Consider the following 23,337-nt stretch of genomic DNA (forward strand, 5'->3'; position numbering starts at 1 on the left):
AATTGACTAATTAAACTGTCAACTGAGAAGACATAAACGTAAAAGAAACAGAAGAAATGCTCGAGATGAAAAGAACAAAGTGAAGTCACAGTTACACGAAGAGTATATGAAAATACATAAATAAGTTTAAAAGCCTTTTAATGTGGCAAAAACCCATGCGCATTTAAACCAAAGTCTAAATTTCAGATAAAAACAACTTTTTGATATTTACAGAAACACAACAACATAGGCTGGCCCAAAAATTGGATGTGCCTGGGAAGTTGAAATACGAGAAAATAGTGGAAAATTAGGAGGTGGAGTTTTCCAGTGTGTAGGTGGGGTTTGTGGGAGAAAAAAAAAATTCACAGAACTCATTGACTTTAAGTCACATTATCTTCTCTTTCATTAAAAATCCAATAGGAATTCCAATGCTAAACTCCCACAAGTGATGAATTGCCGTCACAGAACGAATGATGTGGAGGATTTATCAGACTTGCATGCTCATATATCACTGGGGGTTTTAGAACCCAACACAGGGGCTTTTAGAGTTGGGCCATTTGTCACCTACACAGCAGCTAAATTATGCGCCATTATAGCGGTAGGTGCCGAATAGCAGGAATGAGCTGCATCTGGTCTCTCTATTTCACAGTGAGCCTGATGAGATGTGGAGGGAATTATGGACACAGCAACATCTGCGGTTCACACTGAGAGGGCACGAGTCAAAAAAACCACAAAGGTTAAGGAGAAGACACCTTACCTAATTCAATTCAATTTAGTTGCTTTATTGTCTACCTAAACTACTAACCTCATGAGGCAGTTTTGACATGTGTCATAGTATTTTTCTGTCATGTTGATGCAAAAATTTCAGTTAGGGAAATTAGTGCAAGGTCACTGTCATTAGAGCATTTTATTTGTTTAAGTCAAAGTCAACGCTTATCATTAACTGTCTTCAAGTTGAATTGAAAACAGCATTAGCAAAGATGGATGAATGACCATATGAAGTGATAGAGGATGGTAGAGAGTGCCTCCTGCAGGCTGAAATCGCAAGAGGGCAACATGAGACTCATTCAATCAACCATAACTTTCATCAAGAACAAGGACACTATAGACTAGCATTTGCCCCATCAAGAAAATCAGTTCACTCTCCATTCATTTCCAACCACATAATGTCGCAATTAATATAAGGTATATGACAAACTGTGTGTGAACAGGAAGACGAATTACCTCTTAATTAAGTGATGTGCTCAGCAACTGAGAAAATTAGCAAATAGGCAAGTTCTTCAGGAACATTAGTTCAATTAATCCTGATTATCTCACCTATCACAGTGTTTATGTCCTTCTTTCCATACGGTCACGCCATGATCACGTGACTGAATATAACTTTATTAATTGGCTAATACGATGAACTTGGAACATCAATTTCAAGCTTCACCTGGTTTGATTACTATGCATCTCCATTACAAGGCTTTTGTTATGGGTTTGTGCCATAGCATTAAGTTAACGCTGACACCCAAAGACAATGAAAGTTAAAGTGACAGTTCACCCAAAAATGAAAATTCCATCAATATCTCACCCTGATGCCATTTCCAAACCTTTATGAATTTAGGGTATTTTTATTATTTGAAGAATGTTAGTAACTAAATCATTTTGATGACCACTGACTTCCATTGTATGAAAATACAAAACAAAACACTAAGACATTTCTCAGAAACTCTTCTTTTGTGTCCCACAGATGCATTAGATTCAGATTCAATCAGATTTTTAAAATTGTTTTATTGACCTTTCAGCATTATTACAGGTTCTTAAAGATGACTCATTAAAAACACTGAATTATTTCACTGTAACAATGAAATATCAGTACCAACAATTAAAAAAAAACAATAAAAAAATGGACCAATCCTTAAAATACAAAAAATACATCCAACATCTCATTTTACAAGGCTAAATTCTAAAATGTACTGTAAAAATTTAATGTTTTGATATTCAAGAAGAAAAATGTAGTATAATGTAGTAGTTAATAAATTAACTACAAAATAAAATATGCATTTATTCATGCAGAATTTATATAGAAATTATATATCAAATCATGTATTTCAACACACACACACACACACACACACACACACACACACACACACACACACACACACACACACACATCCAGTGCAATAAAAATAATAATCTAGAAATTTTATATATATCTTCTTAATTTATGAACATTACAACAAACAATAATATGGAGTTATTTGATCGCATTTTTGATATTTGATTATATTCTAGAATATATTTATTATTATATATTTATTATTTCACACACACACTCACACACACAATTTGAGGCATCTCAGTATATATATATTAGAACAAACAATAACATGCAGTTATTTGATTAATTAATACAGTTAAATTCCCATACATATAAGGAAATAAATAAGTCTACACACAACATCAACCTTTGACTTGTACTGTAAAAGTCAGATTTAATTAGGAAAGGTATTAAGACACGACTGTGCCTCTTGGCAGAGCTGGAAACCCTGTACTTAGTGCTCCACTTTGATGGCACATTTTGTAATGAATAATTGACCTGGTTCTAATGACCCTGTAAGCCGACCCGTTCAAGCAGCGCCATCGTTCTGAACGAGGTGATTACAGCAGTGAGCCAATGTGAGACGCCAAGATTAGAGAAAAAATGAGCACAATTCAGGGGGAGGTTAGCGAGAGCCTAGCGGCAAACAGCTATTGTATTAGTATTCAACCAAGCTAACAAGTTTTCTTGGCATTGGCACTGGACAGGTGTTTCATCTTTGTTTAATGATGACTGAAACACCTTTTTATATCAAAATTGAATTAATCTACAAATGCCTGTATGTGGAACGGATGTGGTCGCAAGCCAGTTTGTCAATCTGTGCAAGGATGAAATGGAAAAGACGGGCATGTTTGGACACAAAACCACTAGAGTAACCCAATGAAAACAATCAATTCACAGAGAAATCATCTCTAGGAGCCACAAACATGACAAATTTGCTTGGTTTCATCAAAAAACAAATCAATCGAAAAACAAAACCTGACAGCCAGAGCTCTTATCATGGCAAATGATATGTTTAGTGAATTATCAATACCTTCCTTGATTCGCCCGATGAATCCTATTTACATTTCATGTCTCCGCACATAAACAGACACATTCCACGACAAGAAGTATTGGGACAATACGTGACCAAAACACATCCACTGTCCTTTCACTCATTGGTTTCACAATTTCTGTAGCATCACTGACTGAATCATGCAGGGGAGCTTGACAGCTGCAGGCAAGAGCCCATGAGATAAATCTCTAACATTAAAATGTCAATTTATGTCAAGACTGATTAACTGTGATTAGCGTTGTCATATCAGCTCCTTCCAAACAGATGGTAGTGATTTTACTGTCACCTAAAGCTGTGTATGAAGGGTGGACATATTTTGAAAATGTTCTTATAATTATAATGTATATGCTTCAGAGATGAATGAATGAATGAAAAAGACCATTCGACTGAAAAGACAAAATTATTATATACATTAAAGTCACTTTGGTCGGCGATGGCAATGTACCTCTTCTACAAAAAAATGACAGCAAGATTTTTTTTTAACTTTACTTTGACTAAATGTGCATTTGACATTAATTCTTTATTAAATTTAGAAAGGTGCTGTAAACCGAATCATATAGTTTTATTTCTATTTTAGTTAAACCTATAACATTAATAAACTTTTAAATTTTTTAATATTATTTTATTTTTCAGTTTTAGGTGTTCTTTATTTCCAGTTATTCATTTTGGTGCTTCAACTTAAACTTCTTTCAGTTAGTTAACAAGGCACCATTTCTAATTGTCGTTTTTCATCTAATAATTTATTTCAGCTTTATTTCAATTTATAAAAATGTTTTAGTTGAAACCTGCAATACTACAGAATTGTATACATGCTAGTTTTATAATAAATTAATTGTAACTGAATTTATTGTAAACTGAGACCATGAATCATCTTGTAAATATGATCTTTCCAACATAACTTGAATGCACTCTTAGTTTTGCGTTATAGCGACCTTTTAGATTTCATTAAAAAAAAAAAAAAAAAAAAAAAAACCCTTTTTTGCACTGCTGTTTCCCACAAATCCTTTACTATGTGCAGAAAATATATTTTTTACTTCATTCTTTTTTTGAAGTCTTTCAGATACTAAAAGGAAAACAAAACGAAGGCTGATATTTCTGTGCCGCATAACCATTTAAATTATTGATGACATTTTAAGGGTCTGAAAAGTAAAGGAAGATTGAACAAACAATGGCCGATGGACACTGTTTAAATATTTCATGCTGGAATATAAAACGACTATTACTGTGCAGTGCTGTTAGCCAAACTCACCGTGTTTCAGTTATAGCATCCAACGCCTGATTCTAATTCTGTAACGAAAGACCATCAGCCTTGACAACAGACACACGTAAAGCATGTCGCCCAAATTCAATTCAGCTGAGCAAAATAAACTTCAGAACGCAAACAACGACTCAGGTCATGTCTTCCGAGGTATCATAGTCATAATACAGATCTGCTTCATGCACTCCTCCACATAATAACACTATACATCAATCCACTTCCCAATAAAAACAAGCTCATACTTCATTTTATGTGCGCTCATATTTCAGAGCCGCTCCAATATATGAACAGATCTACCCTACTTAAAGAGGAAACGCTGTATGATTTAATGCGGACAGACTTTTGCACTTTCATTTGGATGAGGATTTGTGAGCAGGCCTGTGTGATTTGATTGTATACATAAAGGGCTGCTGTTACTCGCCTGATGAAAAAGGCCAACGATTACACGGTGCAGCTACATTTTGAGCACAACAGAACAAACTCCATCACCTGTGTGTGAGAAACTTGAAATCACAGTGAGGTACAGCGTGACAGATACGGCTGAGTAATTCTGCTTCTGTTCTGAAGCGGTGATGAGGAGTTGATGTCTGGCAGTGCTGAGGTACAGATGGCTAAAGCTTCATGTGTCGGTCCGTCAGTGTGTTAGAGAAATGACACCACATCTTTACATTGCATGTAATTATATCCATCTAGACTTTATTTAGTTGGTTTCAGGTGCTAGTAAAAGCAAGAAAACTGACTGCATGAGATAATGTTCTTTATAAAACTGCAATATGACAGTATCATGGAGTAATGATGGCATCAGTTGAAATACCATTGCATATCATGGTCGTAGATTTTCATTAGACAAAGTAGTGTGCATTTTGTGTTTATATATCTCCAAATATCTCATTCAAGCACTTGTGAAAATGCTTCTATTTTGCACTTTCTATATGTTATATTTTTTTAAATTACACATATTATATACATAAGTTTCAATGTAATCATTATTATATTAATTATATATTGACTTTTAAAAAATTTCCTATATTTTACATTATTATTATTATTATAAAATGAATAAGGAATATTACAGATATTTGATAATCAAATATTTGATTGTATAATCAGCATAATGGAAAAATTGCAATCAAATTGAAAAAAATGGAAAACAGACACATTATTATTATTATTATTATTATTATTATTATTATTATTATTATTATTATTATAAACAGCAACAGCAATAATAATATAAAATGATGATGGTGATGAATATGTGATTATTTGATTGACTAAAAAAAAAAAAAAATTTTTTTTAAAAAATATGTATATTAAAAAAATTAATAAATGAAAAAAAAAAATATGATTTTCAACAATATCTACTATTTTTTTTTCAGATATTAAAATTTTCAGAATAAAAATGCATTTTCAAAATTAAAAATGGCCTTGAAATTCAGATCAGTATTATTTTAGTGATTTTATACTATTAATGTATTTATTATTATTGTTTTTGTACTTCAAATGTAAACTTGCCAACTGCAACATTTCAAATTTTCATCGAAATTTTCATCAAAACAGTTAAATTAATTTTTATTTGGATGTTCATGTTGTCAGTAAAGTCTTGCCCAAAGGCCGCTCTCGAGCCTACAATCTTTTGACTCATCTTCAAACCATTATTTCACACCAGTTTATAGCATATGAGTCAATTCTGCCCACTTCTTTTGCAAAAAAGCCTCCTGTCTCTGCTTCATATCCATATATCATTCTCCATCTTTCCTCTTTCTTGAGGAGAAAGCAGTAATGCAGTACAGGACCTGAGTATCGCTCAGAGTCGGGCCGTGTGCCATGTTCTCCGCACAGCTGCCGGGATGCAGGGAGCACTAGAAGATGGATGAAAGGATTGACAGAAAATGACTGAGCATGGCAGGGGAAAGATAAGCGCCAGACGGAAGGCTCTAGAAGTCGGACAGGAGCAAAGCATGTGAAACATCTTTCAGTGGTCTGGAGGCACTGACACCAGCCAGAGAGTAGCAGCGCAGGACTCAAACACAAAGATGAGTCGTTTGTGTTTTGTTAATACCTTCTGCTGTCACCAATGATGGAAAGACATTGAATCAAAACATCCTTTCTATGAAGCGCAACGTTTGTTTGCAATTAATTTATGAAGCTTTCATGTCACATTTATGAAGGCTTTAATAAATGATGCGCACAGGTTTATAGCCCTTGCTTGACATGTAGCTGCAATGTAGAACTAAGGACTTGTAGTAGGACAGATGTACTGTTTTTCTGGAGAAAAACAAAAAAATGTGTTGACGGTAATGCATTTACAATGGAAGTCTGTGGCTCTGTGGGAACAGCGTTGCAAGTGCATTTCTGTCAGCAAGTTTTTTTGTTTTTTTATTTTCCAATACAGATATGTGTAAAACAGGTATGAAATACAAACTAATATAATATATATTAAATTACATTATAACACAACAATTGCCTGTCCAAAGTATATCAGCGTGTTACTGTCATTTCTTTGGACTGATTTTTATATTACCATAAGTCTCTTAATGGAATTCCATTTATGCCACAAAATATTGAAAAAAAATACTTACTTTATTTCTCACAATTCTCACAGTTTATATACTGTTTCACAATTTTTTACTTAGAATTGTTTACAATACACAATTCTGACTTCTCACAATTTTAAAGTATCTCAAAATTTCAAGTTTCACCCCATAATTCTGACTTTTTGTCTTCAAGGTTGTCAGTTTTAAGCACACAATTCTGACTTTACTGCATTTCTCACAATTCAGACTTTCTTACTCATAATTATATATAACAATTATTGTATACAGTTCTTCAGAATGGTTTATTACACACAATTCTCACTTTATTATCGCAATTTTGAGTTTGTATCTCCCCACTCTGACTTGTTTATATCTCTAAGGATCACCTAATTCTGTACATTTCATTTCGTTTTAATATAAAAGCACAAAATCACATATTTCGTAGCACTCGTTCAGTGACGTCTGTTTTCGAAAACACGTCTCAAAAACACATGCATCTGTCAAAGCATCAGTGTAAGCCGTGTTAAACTATACTTACAGGTATACGGCTTTAATCTCCGTCACCTCCGCTAATTTTCACAAGTGTTTTGTTAATAGAATATGGAGTGAGTTTTTATTTACGCATAATGCACACACGACCCGATAATTAAATTTGTTGTATATTATTCTCATTAGCGTTTTTTTCCTATTTAGATGCTGAAGTCCTACTTTAACTGGTACTTAGCCTGGAATATTTTTAACAGTTGACCTCAAATCTACTACATAAAATATTGGACTGCATTTAAATGAATGAGAATCTAAAGTGCTTTATTTGTCAGTTGACTGCTGAGACCTTCTACTGCAAATACCTATCAGTCAACAAATTAATCAGGAGTGCTGCATTTGCATTCATTTAAATAAACTCCATTCAAACATGTCTCTTATAAGGCTGTTTACATTCAAGGGTTCCTGTCCACACCGAGTCTTGTTTTCTGGGAGATAAGTGCTTTTCTGTTGCCTCAGTCACATTTCTTTTCATTTCATGTTTGAATGTAAGTACAGGTCTGAGAGAAGTAGATAAGTGTGTTCTTCTTATGCTTACGAGGGATTTATGCAGGAGAGGAAGTCCAGTTCAGACACACTGTATAGGAAGGTACAGAAATATCTATATATAAACAAGTGGGCTACCCGTGAAAGCAATCGTACATGTGCACGAGAGATTCTGTGGGCGTCTGAAGGAGACTTGAATAAAAGCTCTGTGGAATTTCTAAGTTTTAATCCAAAATGGTCCTTTCAGGGTGTTGTAGTTTGCTATGATTAGTTTAATGTTCCTACAACGCATGCTCAACTTTGAAACATTCAGTTTGAAGCCAAACTTGATTAATGACATGAAAGTCAAAGGTTCATGATGCCTATTGATTTAAAATACATGTTGACGAGTCAAAATTAACCCAATTTGTTTCTGCTCTTATTGTGAATGTTTCATCAGTCAAAATGTCATTGCTTACTCCGTATCTTTCTGAAAATGTTAACCAATACCCAAACAGCAATGTTTTAACATTCAAGTCTGGCTCCATTCTGATATGTAACACTTTTTTTAAGATCCAATCAATTCCTGATGGATGTTGGAAGTATTTTTTATTTTTATGTTTTTATGAATATTCCATTCCTTTCAAAAGTTTTTGAAAACACAGGTTTTTAAATCATTAAAACATAATTAGTAAAAACCAAGCACAAAGTAAGTGTTTGATAGGTAAGAAGGTAGAATATGAAAATAATTTTTTTCTACCATACATGTTAAAATCTCTTTACTAAAGCCTGTCACAATTTTGAAAATAAAACACTTAGTTGTGACTTGATTTTTGCAATTATGAGTTTATATGGTACTGTATGTAATTTCTTAGAATTGTGAGTTTGTAACACTCTTGCCATTTTCACTGATGACCAACTGACCTTTTGCTAAGCCTCACTTTTCTTGGTTTCTCTTGCTTACACAGGCAAGCTTTGCAGAACATCCCATAGGAATGAACTGGAGATTTACGTGAACAGTGTGATTGACTGTATGTGTAAAATGTGCTTATAAAGTGGTCAAATTTGATCTGACATTATTCTTTTGAAGCCTGGAATGAATTCTGCGATTGCAAAGCACTTTTATGTGCTGTTTTTCTTGAAAGAAGGTGATACATTTTGCTGGGAAAACTGGAGGGCAGCAACACCAAAAACATAACTGGAGGGCGATAACAGTTAAGTTAGGACTGGTTAATATTGTTTTAAGGTGTGGTTTAATAAAGTATAAAATAAAATTAATAAAGTGTCAGTTTCTTGTAAACCACATGTGCACCCATATTTGTCATTGAGAAACTTGCAGATATGGCCAGCTAAAAAGTATAAGTGCTTTTCCCCCCTTGTAACACATTTTTAGAGGTCACCTTGACAGCTATAATTGTCAACACCTTTAACATCTTATTGGTATAATTCAGTTTTTTGTGTTAATAGGCAAATGGCTTTCGGTAATGGGACATCGTCCCATGATGCCTTGCGGGTTGATTTCAGAAAATGTCGATGGTAGATGTATTATGTTAATGTATCTATAAATGTGCTCCCTAGTTTCTCATTTAAAAAACATAGTAATGTCCTCCACTCCCTGCAGTGACATTGTTACGAGCAAAACCGTCTTGACTCACCATAAAACTGCTGAAGAAAAAGAGGGTAGAACAGTTTGTGCTTGTAGACAGCGTTTATATTTCCATCAATAATTAATTTGCTCAAATCATATTGTAATATTAATGCCCAGATTGGGAGCTGGCTTGAATTCACTTGTGTAACGTCTGCGTGTTCTCAGTATGTCTGTGCTCTGAACACTTGTCAAATCTGAAACTTTCATTGGGAACTTCAGCTTCACAGTCTTGAGTTTCTAGTTTTAAGCCTGGTGTAGTTTTAATAGAGATTTTCTTTTTGAAGTTGATCTTTGTCTGGGTTCAGGCTTACAGCTCCAGGAACATTCTAGCCCCAGGTGACGTTAGATGCCGTAGAGAATAAAGAGGCTGACTTTATCCTGCAAATCTCTCCTGACACAGTCCTGGCCTTGTGTTTTGTGATTGGTGGGGACTTGTCGGCAAAATGAACCTTAGAAAGATAGGATAACACCTCAGGATATCTTAACTGTGCACTTTGCAGCCCAGTATATAACTTCATAAATACATGTTACAAATGCATGTTACAAAAGTCGATTTGGGATTCAGAAAAACAAAAAAAAAAACAAAAAAACTGAATTATCAAATTAAATAATTTTTCTGTTTTACATTTTTGATTTATTTTCTTTAAAAATTATTTGCAAAAAAAAAAAAAAAATACAAATAGAAAATATTATAGTAAATATTCTGGTTAGTGACCTTCAATCAATCACATATCAATCATATATCTTAAATATTATTATTATTATTGCTTCTTTTCTGCATCTTTGTTTTTTTAATTGAACACTTTTTTTAATTACACATGATTTGCAAAAACGTAATTGATTAGTTACTATGTAATTGATTACAGTCAATCAAATATTCACCTCTTCATCATCATTTTATATAATAATTGTTTATTAATAATAATCATAATAATAATACCTCAGTTATCTAAATATAAAAATAGGGGAACTAAGCATCTTAATTAATTATGTTCTAGTACTGTGCATCACTAATGAAATAAGTTGCTTGCACTAATGAAATAAACAGCTTGTAAGCTGACTCTAAGTGTGTTTTTATGTTTGATTACCATTGTCTGGCATGTGGGCATGATTTTGGTATTCAACTCTTATGACAGCAAACCAGCCTCTTGTGAAAATGCACACCACTTGACAACATATAAAGCTTTTCTAAAATCATTTTCCACAGGGCACTGTTAAGATTTACCAGTAAAACTGAAGACACACATAAATAAAAGAGTGAAGCTGGCATCTTTTCCCCTGAGTCACTGCATATTTACAGCTAGCGCCAGTCCCCACCATGCTCTTTACCTTGATGAAGCAAACAGACCACAGTACCGAACCAAAAAATACAATCTGCAGAGACCTGAGGTGGGTGGAAGCAAACTCTTGATAAAATCCCAAAACAACCTAAACAGCTTTGGATAACAGCCTCTGCTAAATGACTAATTACTACTGCTAATGCTGTTAATATTTCTAAACTCTCACCTCATCTTCAAAAATTAGTAAAGCACTGAAAAATGAATCAAAGGATTCAGTGCATTCTGCATGTTATATCACATTCCCTTTAACAAATTCTTTGATGTTTTCCACAGAGAGCATCTTTTAGTTGTGTCATGCTAGTTCTTAGCGTTTCTGACATCAGCGCTTAGTCATGCACATCATGCAATGTAGAACTGTGACTACCGGCGTACCGCTTCATGACGGCCCTTCAAAGGAAAACTACAATCACCACGTGTGACGTGTGTGTGTGTGTGTGTGCGCACTGTGTTTTCAATGCATCCCTCAAGCCGGGATCTTCAGATGTTAGTGCTAAATTATGCTAAAAGCCAAGTCAGATAAATGGAAATGCCAACTCAGTAGGATCCATTAAAAGTACACTTGTACATCACCAAAAGCAAAAACTACAAATCACAGCAAATTATATTCCATCTGCAGACTTCATCCACAATATATACAACAACAATAACTACCTACTTTTAATTATAGACTTTTACCACATTCTGTAACATCAGGTTAATAACTATTTTAGTTTTAAATGTGCCTCTGCTCTCCAAAATCTGCAGTGGCCTGAATACTGCATTCATACTCAAATCCATTCTATAATCTTTTCATTTTTTCATTTAGTAGTGCTAATATTGTTCGTTCAACACTTTTGAGCACACTATTTGAAAAGCTGGAGCCTTGCAAACTTGAGATAATTATGTACACATTAGTCAGCAGTTTGGGACATCAGTATCTGCGGAAGACCATGTGTGGCTTCACAATTTTCAACAGACTATATTAAAACTAGATTAAACTTTTTAAAAAAAACTGCACTTTTTGCAGCAGAGAGCTAGATGTCATTTATTTTAATCTAGGTGGGCCTTTTTTTTTAATTCTCAGTATACTGGACTTCTAGAGTATACTGTATTTTTTTCATATTAAAAACAAAACAAAAGCTACTGAAAACTGTTATTGCCAAGGGGGGGTAAACAGCTCACTGAACACACATTGAAATTATTATACATTATTATATGGGGTAAGTTGTTAGAGCAGAACTTACCATTAAATAGCATATAACTGTGTTTTCAGAAAAGCAGAAATAGTAAAATAATTATGAACCATTACTGAAATTAATAATTTCTATATCTTCAAACAAAAATAAAACTAAAAATATAAATATCTTTATACAAATATATATCTCAATGTATAAAGACTTGACCCAACCTTATATTTATAAAGTATATACTTGTCTTGTAACACAGTTCAATCGAAATGTAATTTTATTGTATAGTTAGCATGTGTTCACTTGTTTCCAACAGCTTAATTTGATTTGCATTGAGACTATGTGAATTTGCATAGCACTGCATTAGCAAAGTATTGCTAACAAAAGGCAGGAGTTTACAGTTCCCAGCTTCCGTTACACTATGTGGGGTGAGTAAAAGTTGAAATAAGCATTAATTTATGTGTTTCTGAGGAAGATGAGAACAGAAGTCACATTTAGCATAATTCAAATCAAAACAGTTACATCTAAAGCATAACTCAATGTGCTTCTGCTACACAAAATATGATAAACATTTTACATTATCAAGTATGTCTAATCTGAATGCATTTTACACAATTCAGTAAGGTTTCTGCCACACAAAATATGAGCAATATTTAAAGTTCTGAAGTTTATGTGACCCAAAGTGCAGCTAATGTTAAATTATGATAAAGAGCTTAATGCTAATTAAGTCCTAACACACATATCTGTTCGTTATAATCATGTTTAATTGCGAATATGCTTTTTCATAAAAACCACAGGGTTTCCAACCCCAGACAAGGACGCGATGTACTATTTATGAGCATCTATACTGCCTAATCCGACAGTGCGGCAAGATCTCCCCGTCCTATTAGATATACTGCTCTCAGCTCATTCATTCTCATTCCCAGAGCCGTCCATCCTCCGGAGCCGCAGTTAAGATGATGAAAAGCAGAACGGAAAATGAAGTCACTGTAATGAAAGATAAACAAAAGATTTCTGCAGAGAACAAAGATGTGGCTCAGGCCCCGACTGGAAAACAACAGCAATGAAAAGCTGTAGTTAAACGAACTCTCTTTCCCAGGAGAAACAAAGAGGAACTTCAATGAACCCCTGTGAGGGTCCTTTACTGGGACTGCATCAAGTGCACCGCGTCCCCTCAGCCATTAATTAAACACAACCATCGCTGGAGCAACAATCAAATTGGTCTCAGTTCAGCAGCGAGGGGCAACTTCAACAGCACATGAAAGTCATATAAAAACATCACCTGGTGCTTCGCTAGAATAAACACTTGTCGGATTTTTAATGATTCAAAATTTTAAAAAGTTTTTCATTCTAAGGAACAAAGCAAAAGAGACATTCATAAACAGAAACGTGGAAAAGATTGTAATTCTATGCGAATCATACGTAAAATAAAAAATTATTTAGAAATGTCTCTACACAAAGCTAAAATATGCATTTGTTGTGTATTTTACACTATATGGGCAAAAGTACTAGAACGTCGCACTCTTTAGGGCAGGGTAACAATACAGATTTTGCAGATTCGATTCTTGTTCACCTGGGTATATTTCAATTTTAATTTCAATTATGTGTGTGTATGTGTTTATGTATACAGTACATATTAGAAGTATTTTTGGCCATTGTTTATGAGTTTGAGAGAGTATTATAAAACTTGCACATCTTTGCATTCAAGTGCGTTTTTTTCTATTGTAAATTGTTAGGTTCCATCTGTTCTTTTGCAGCTTGTACGCCAGCTTTCTATTTTTAAATAGAAAATAAATACTGCATTAAACGTTCCCAGATCGCCTACATTCCTAAAAACTTTGAAGCTCCCATCCAAAATATTTCAAACAGACTGATTCAGGTGCTATTTGACATTCACATTCACAGAAATAAATCCATATGTGCTGATAAACGCATACAACAATAATGCATGCAAGACCCATATCTGAACTATATTTAGGATATAAAGAAATACAGAAAATCTGAAATTAAACAATAAAAATTTATTAAAAGTTGGCATAAAAAATATTCCATTAACGATACAAAGCTTACAAAGTAAGCCAAAGAAAACAGTTCCAATTAGAACACTGCTCGACCAATCAAATTCAAGGACTGCTGTATTTCACATAAAATTCCTAATCAAATCCATTATTAAATCTTACAAGATAACTGTACATGAGGCTTACGGTACACAGCCGTAACACTGACTGACATGTGAGCCAAGATTGCAATCTCATATCTCTAATGACAATCAAAAGTCCTTCCAGTTTTGGCATTCAGATAAACATCTCGATCGATCGCAGCTCATGTTGAGATGAACGCAGCAAGGGCATCAAACAGTCATCAGCCCACGCTACAGAACTGATGTGGATTACATGCACAAACACACACACACGTCCTCATTCTTACATCATGTTCTGATTAATTAATTCTCGACTTGTGTGTGACTCTAAGGGCCGCTCATTCCTGGATAAAATAAATACGGATTTATCATCCGGCTTCAAAATACTTGTACTCCCGAAGCATCTGGAGAAATAAGCCACTTGACTCACGTCAACTGCTACGAACTTAAGACGGTTTATAAAGCCTGGTGAGGCTTCTGCTTTCACACGCCGCCCGATTCCATCAGAGAACATGACAACTGACTATTTTTAACTTTTTGTGACAACAGAGAGTAACTGAGGGTCTAATTAAACACTGTGTGTGCTAATAAAACATAACTGGCTTTTAGTGTTTAAAAAAATCATCATGAACTATCTGCCAGGTGTTATGATCACTATACAGTCACATACAGTATATTCATTTTTCTTTAAAACCATAAGCAGGTCGATATTTTCAAAACTGTTACTGTACATTTGCACACAGCTTCTGTGAAAGTACGTGGCACACTGCAGTCAGAAAGTCCACAAATTTGACTCTGACTGTTCCATTAGCAGATTTGAAACGGGCTTCATCAAATTTGAATGACCCAACTCTTTTCACTCTCTGCAAAGTGCCTGTTTTCAAAGATTCAGAGAACTCAAAACACCTGTTCAGACCAAGTTAGGCATAAAAACATGGAAGATTTTAAAAGAGAACAATGCATCTCTGTGAACATCTTGAAATACAGCACCAGGACCATCCGTAGTTTTTGTATTCAGAAGATTGGATGTTTTTTTTTTTTTTGACTGTTCAGCTGCTAAACAATTCCAGCAGGTGTTAAAACAGAGTCAGAGAATGACAAAATTGCATTATGACAAATACTTGATTTAATTTAACCAAAATTCTAAGAAAAAAGAAGCAGCAACAATACAAAACTGTATTTAGACTGCATTCTTACAGTATTGGGTGAAGATCTGCAAAACTGTATTTAGACTGTATTTTATTACAGATCTGCTTCTCAAACTATTAGTGCATGTATTATATTTAATAAACATGCAATAAAGACAGATGATAATTTACAAGTTTTTATATATATATATATATGAATACTTTTGTATGTAATATTTTTAAATTTCAGAATGATTGTGCTTGATACTGCAATAGTTTCCATACATTTATATTCATTTTTTTTTTAATTTTAAGTTTGTGTTTATATATAAAATGTTATTTAAGTGTGTGTTTAGATATATATATACTGTATATATAAATTAGGGCTGTCATCGTTAATGCGTTAACACACAAAAATATTTTATAAAACCCTTAACCCTTAAAATAATTTAACACAATTAACACAAAATTTCATGAAGCACAATTTTTATTCTAACCCTTTAACCCAATTTTGCTTCTCTGCTTGCAATTAGATCATTTTAAGCCGCTAAACTCCGGAAAGTTTTCAGTCCAATGATCCAGTAAGTGAATGCGTTCAAACAATCCATCGAAAACAGTGCTAATATAAAGGAAACCAGGCTGATTACATCAGAGACTGCAGAGAGAACAGAGACTCCCATTACATTTTATGTGAATTCACTTCCAGTGTGTTTCGCTTTTAAACCTGAGTTCTGTCATACTCTGTGATTATCTCTGAAGAGAGCGAGCTCTCACACGTGCTGTGTGAAGTACAGACTGAATGGACTGTCAACACATCCCACCGCTGTATGGCCAGACAAAAAACATTTGAAACAAGATAAATGGTCTTTGCTTAATTTCATGAAGTGTGCGATTAATCGCGATTAATCACAGAAAAAAGATGTGATTAATCAGATTTGAATTAAACAAATTTAATCGATTGACAGCCATAATATATATATATATATATATATATATATATATATATATATATATATATATATATATATATATACACACACACACATACATACAGAACATACATGCACACACGCACAATAATACTAAATAATGAACATAAACATTTATATAAATGTAATGTATAAATAATTTTATATATTATATAAATAATATAAATTCAAATAAATTGCATGATACAACTTCAAAACATCCCTGAGACTGTATTTACAGTATTTGATCAAAAATACAGTAAACACTACTACTGCAAAATGTTACCAAATTTTAAAACAAATGTACTATTTTAATATATTTTAAATGCAATGCATTTTTTTTTTTTTTTGCTGTAATACATAGCTGAATTTCTGTAATGCAAAGCATAACTACTCCAGTCTTCAGTGTCACATTATCCTTCAGAAATTATTCTAATATGCTGATTTGATGCTCAAAAAACATTTCTGTTTATTATTATTCAAAGTTACCTTCAGCTGGATGTGCTGCTTCAGACCCATGTGATAAGCTTCATAGATGAGATATTCAATCAACTCAATCAACCAGTTCATTGCCAACTCAAAAGATAGATTCATTCATCTATTACAATATTTAGGACAAATAAGAACACATACAAACATCCTAAACTAAGACTGACATCATCTGAAGACAAACCTTGAGGACTTTCTTTAAGGTGAAACAAGTTTATTTGGAATCTTTTTTTGCCTTGTGAAAAATCTGAGGCAAAAAATGACTATTGTGTCTGATTAGAGTTTTGGAGAGGTTCTTAAGCCCTTATTGTGGCCTTTAAAAAGCTGACGTTTCAGCCTGTCTCTGGGAAACAGAGGTCGCCTTAGTGTTTGGCCTGATTTCTCAGTGGGTTTAATTACAGCCTTAGGTCTGTTAGACCCAGTGTAATCTGTCCTGGCTCAGGGTAAATACTTCATCTAAAACTGCATCTACACACACGCACACACGCATCTTCAGCCTGAAGTGGTGAGCAAATTGAAATAAATTGGGGATTTTTCATTTTGCTTGGCACTGAAAATCATCCTGTAGCCAATGCCGGCTCTTTGTCAGTGAAAATCAATACGTTAATGACGGCGGTCGTCCATTCGCACGAATTGCTTAGTGAATGAGAGCTAGAAGAATGTAAATGCATACAAGGTTCATTCAGTGTTGCTTGAATAGCTTGATCATGTAGTCGTGTGCATACGGGTGAAAGACAACAATAGCACACCACAAAAAAAAAACCTGTGAAATAACACACACAAACAAAAAAACATAAAGCTCATTCATACATACTCACATACATAAACTGACTCTGTTTTTTCACAAGATCTTCATGGACATTTCAAGGTTTGGATAGTTAACAAGGGTGGGAAAAAATATGGACTCTTATACACTATAACTGATGTTTCAGTCTATGCTGTTTTCAGCTGATTTGGAAAGAAACTTCACTAAACATTGTTTGTTGCACATGTCCAATTCAATTATTTCAAAATGTATGTATTGTGTTGTTATTGATTAACATAGCCTCATCTTTAAAATGACTTATTTACAGATATATGTTTTTTTATTTGCTTCAGAAAAACTGACCTAAACCAGCAATATTTCCAAAAAGATGTATATTAAATTAAAATAGGTGTCGAATCAAGAGTTTATGAATAGGAAACAAATAAAATTGAAATCAAAATTGAATTGAGAGCTGAAAATGAATCTAATCTAATTTAAATTGGAATCAGAACTGAATCAGAATCGGAATTTAATTTAATCTAATTGGAAACAGACCTGAATCAAGAGCTTGTGAAGTGAAATGAACTTCAATCAGATAAAAAATAATAATAATTATATATAAATCAGAATCAAAATTGAATTGAGAACTAGTGAATCAGAATCAAATCTAAATGAAATCAGAATTGAATCAAAAGGCTTGTGAATTAGAATCAAAACAAATCACAGTGGAATGAGAGCTAGGGAATGATGAGAACGTCCAGAAACCTGACAGCAAGAAGTCAAATGATTCCTCTGAGGAACAGGCCGGTGTTCACCCACGTCAGAAAAAGACGAACAGACACGTCGACCAATCAGCGTGATGAGGTGAAACGAGAGGCACCACGAGACCAACAAAGTCATCACCTCCATAAAAGACGAGTCATTTACAAGAACGAACATCTGTCACTGTCATGTGTGGGCAAGCCGGGCTGCATTGTAATGTCAGAGTGATGTCTGACTTCTGCTGGAAAGCCACAGTGGCAGTGACAGAGCTCACATTGGAACTGACAGTATGAGTTAGTCCATCAGAACGCCTGAGGATGTCGAGCTGACAGTCGAGGTGCCTCTGCGGTCTCACCTGCTATTGCTTAGATCGGTGTTAACAAAACTCCTTTATTACAGCCACACAGTGTTTTGATGTCATTTCAGAAATACAGAATCTATATTGAAGCAATAAACTGTAGTTCTGACAATATTACACTTTAGACAGACTAGTAAGTTAATATATTTATAAATTTTTCATTCATGCGAATATATAACTGGAACTGAAACCTTATGAGAGACCTCCATCCTAAATATAATAAGTGTGATATTATTAAAGAGGTCATATGATGTTGCTTAAAAGAACATTGTTTTGTGTATTTGGTGTAATGAAATGTGTTCATGTGGTTTAAGGTTAAAAAAACTTAAAAAAAATTATTTTCCACACACTGTATGTTATTGTTTTTCGTTTATGCACCACCTTTCTGAAACGTGTCGATTTTTACAAAACTCATTGTTATGAAAAGCGAAGTGTGCTGTGACTGGCTAGCTATCCAGTGCATTGTGATTGGCCAGATGCCTTAAGTGTGTGCCAGAAATGCTACACCCCTTATCATACTGTGATGCCATGTTCCGGCGCGACGAGACAAAAACAGTAAAACCCATTACAAACGAAGCATTTGTTGCATCCAGTGGGGACATAATTACTGATTATAATGACTTATATAATCGCGCCACATAAACATAAAACCATGTCTGCATTTGTGATCGGAGAAATGACAAACAACAAGCCCACTCTACTGCTCAAAACTCACGTTTGAATCATCATTGGCAAATTCTTTAAATATAAAAAACGTACTTACAGTCTGCCAGTCAGAACAGCCGGCAGATCAGGAAACAGACTTCCATAAAATGCACTGCACACATCTGAATATTTGGGTTGGACTGTTCTGGAACAGTGTTGTAAATACAACTTAACCACTGATTTCTAGTCGTGTCCTCTTTTTGGAAGAACAAACAAAGTATTTTTGTTTTCACAACGAAACACAGCGTCACACATGGCGGGCAAGAGTGAGCGATGGCGAGTTAGAGAACAGCGCGTCCGGCAGATTCGACGAAGGAGCTTGCGGGAACCACATGTGACGACCCCGGGCTGGACCCCACTTCGTTCACGGTAAAAAGCAGTTCAGGTGATCCAATAAAATCCATAAAATTTACGCCTTCTTTCTTTTTTTTCTTTCTTTGTGTGAACATTTGGGCGGCGTTATGCATATCTTCCCACATTGTGATGAAACATTAAACCAGAAAACAGTTAATCTACACTAAAATAATATCAAAAAAAAATTAAAAAATCTTTATAAATATAAAAAAAACTTTGGAAAATAGATAATACAAAATCAATAACAATAAAGAATAAATTTTCAATTTTAAATAAAAATAAATATATATATATATATTTATTGACACACACACACACACACACACACACACACACACATATATATATATACTGTGCACTAGAGAGCATTGCAACTGAAGTACCTGAATAAAAATGTATGACTGAACAGTATAAAATTATTGACTTATTGATTATAAGTTAAGTTAAAACAATATAGTTTATTGCAAAATACTGAGTTAAACAAATACATATGATCAGTTTGAGCATGTAGATGGACCATACATCACTTAACCAGTGAGCTCACTGAAACATATCTATGAAGAAAATTAAAGTGATTTTTTACTAATGTTGCACTCTATCGTGAAGAGCAAACTATATTTGATTTCATGTTCACTTAAACTTCAACAAACACTGGCAGTTCAAAATGCAAAGGACAGAATTGCTAAAACATACATTACAGTAACTGAAATATCCAAGCTAGCCTGAAGAATATGAATATATGTGGGACGCCTTGCCTTGAACACAAGTCTCCTTGGCAACTGCACACCTGTGGAGAGTCTAAAGAGAGAGAGAAAAGACGGGGATTGAATCACTGCCAAGACAGTGAACAGTGATCTAGAAAGGGGGATGCTATGCAGACAGAAACACAAAGACTGTCCTTTAGTTTATTGCATTTAGATGTAGATGTATTCAGAGGATGGAAAATTAAAGTCTAGGCTGCATTTGACAAGGAGGCCGCATAAAAGAATGACTTTCACATATCGTCATTATCACAGTCATTATCCTCAAAGAGCGTATCAAGGTTTTACTGTTAATCCTGTTGTGTACAAAACACTCTAATTCAAAAAGCAATTCTTCGACTGAGAAGCCATCTTATTTTAATGTACTAGTAGTTTTATTAGCTGAGAGTGAATTGAGAACATTCTCAATTACAATCACAACATGTGCAGCGATCAGGGGTAAAATGACTTTCTAGACTTCAAAAAGGCTGACATTCTGAAAGCAGCAAAGACACTGAGACAGGGGCATCGTAACGGGGTAAAAGGTTAGGCCTGATTCCAAGGGCCCAGCGAGGGAGAAGGGGCCCGGAATGCAATTTTTACAGAGGGGAAACCCCCCGCCCCACCCACTCATCCACCCATTATTATTAATGGGTGGGTAATGTATAAAACCCAACAAGCTGGATCAAAATAGCATGTGTTCTGTCCAATATCTACCCAGCGCTGGGTTGCCAAATAACCCAGAAATGCCAACATTTTTTTCAAGTGTGTTCAGTGTTTTCTCATGTCCGTTTACAATCATGGATGACTTCACAGAGCCTTTTGCAGTGCATTCAGAAATTGCATCCCTTGCAAAGAATACATGCATTGCCACTTTGGAACTCAGAATCCATCTCAGAATGTAGGATAATGTTGCTGTCTACCTTTTGAAACTTGGTCTGGCACTCGTCCAGTTTCCATTAAAATGCTTTCTAGGTAAGCAGCATACTAAGTTTTGGAATTTTTTTAAGGAGCGTTTACTGTTGTTCAGCAAATTTTAGCAGGCAAAATCTAGTAACTTCTATAGGAATCAATGCAATCTGGAATTGCATGTAAGGGTTTGGATTTTGCAACTGGTTCAAGGTGGTCAAACAAATTTGCTACACTAAACAAAAGAAAGCTGCTTGGTTTGATAAAGACTTCTGTTTGAGCTGTTCGTACACCGCCTTACTACTGAATATAGGCAACAGACCTTTTTTGACAGCAAAATATTGAAATAATGGCACTAATGTATCCAGCCTAAGAAAGCAAAGGGTTCTGGGTAGGCTATTAAAGTCTAGATCTGTGTGCTTAAAAAGATTAAGATATATGTCTTTTGTTCTAGAGGGTGAGTAAAAATGGTGGTATTATCGAATATGATACACACAGGTCCACTTTAGCTTTTATTAACAGTAATCGTTTGACCATTACCACTTGAACTAAATTAACAGTCGGTTTGGAAGGTCTTGCATTAGATGCATTAGTTTATTGCATATGAAATCACACACCTGTAAAGCATATTGAACTGAAGTGCATGCCAAGAAGTCTCTTGAGAACTGCATTGCGTAATCATTGTGCAGTTTTATAAGTGCAGTGCACAATCTTTCATCTGAGAGTTCTCTGCAAAATGCTGTATTATAGTACAATGATTTATCTAAGTGTGTAATTCTCACTTAGCCAACCATTTTACTTCCAAAACTAAGCTTTGAATAGAGAAACGACAAAGCCTGGAGGGACAAAAAGCATTAGAGAAAAGAAATGCATTGACAAGAACACATTACGCTTTGCATTGTAATAATGTGTCAAGTAATAAGAGTGACAGTAAACAAACATGGCCATTCACACAATGCTCTTTTCATTTAGATAATTAATCGCTAATTACAAAACAAAAGGCTTTCGCTATTCATTAGATAACAGCAGCGGGACTGTATGAAAGGTGACATACGGGGTTAAAATGCCCTGATAAGAAATTACACTCTGTGATGCTAATTTTGAAAGCCCTGTGTGACGCCAAGAGTCTAGCTGCGATGTTGCCATGACAGCTAAAAGGCAAATGGAAGAACTAATTAATGAGCTCAACGGCCGAAAACCGTGATAAATTACAAAGATGAATTACATCTCCTCAGGAAAAGACATACAGCAGCACTCACGGCACCGGAGAGTACAGGGAAAAATCTTAGAAACTTATGATTGCATTTAATGAAAGTGTGGAAAAATCAGTGAGTAAAAGATTTTTGATTGCTTTATGCATAAACTGGGGGTAAAGGATTCAACTTTTTCTCTACTGCTTTTTATTTGTGTTTTTTCCGTTTAGAGAGAAGAAAAGGTATATATAAAAAATAATAGAAAATCACCCATTTTCTTTTCAAAAGCCAGTAAGGTCAGACAAACAGAAACTACAAACAAACAACAGATTGAGGTGAATTTTCCACAGGTCCCTTTTTATCCGCAAGTGTAGAGTGTAAGGCAAACAAACCAGGACTTTAAACCCCCCATAAAACGTTTCAATTAAAAGTTACGCTGTGCTAAATTAGGTAAGACACTTTCTGTGACATTTGCTGTAGGTGACAATAATAAATATACATATATATGACATATATATGACATATATATACATGTGTAATGTTATCAGTAAACAGGCCACATTTATCATTGTTTCATCCCTATTTATTTAATCTATTTGGAAGATATAATGAAGTGGCCCTGTGTAAAAAAGTCATTTACTACTGCTTTTAATATTTGTTTTTGCACAATGCATTTTGTCCGTAAAACACAAAAGGAGATGATTTGAGGAATGTTCATGCTGCTCTCTTTTATGGGGACTAGGTCTGTCAGGCTTCAAAATGGACAAAAAA

At 34.5% G+C, this 23,337-nt stretch overlaps 1 protein-coding gene across 2 annotated transcripts in view; it reads right to left on the reverse strand.

Moving 5' to 3' along the window:
• The window catches only part of immp2l (inner mitochondrial membrane peptidase subunit 2), a 76,599-nt gene that overhangs the window by 20,390 nt on the left and 32,872 nt on the right, over positions 1-23,337 (reverse strand). The window lies entirely within an intron of this gene.

Source organism: Cyprinus carpio, chromosome B25, assembly GCF_018340385.1.
Source record: "Cyprinus carpio isolate SPL01 chromosome B25, ASM1834038v1, whole genome shotgun sequence".
In the NCBI taxonomy this organism is placed as follows: Eukaryota; Metazoa; Chordata; class Actinopteri; order Cypriniformes; family Cyprinidae; genus Cyprinus; species Cyprinus carpio.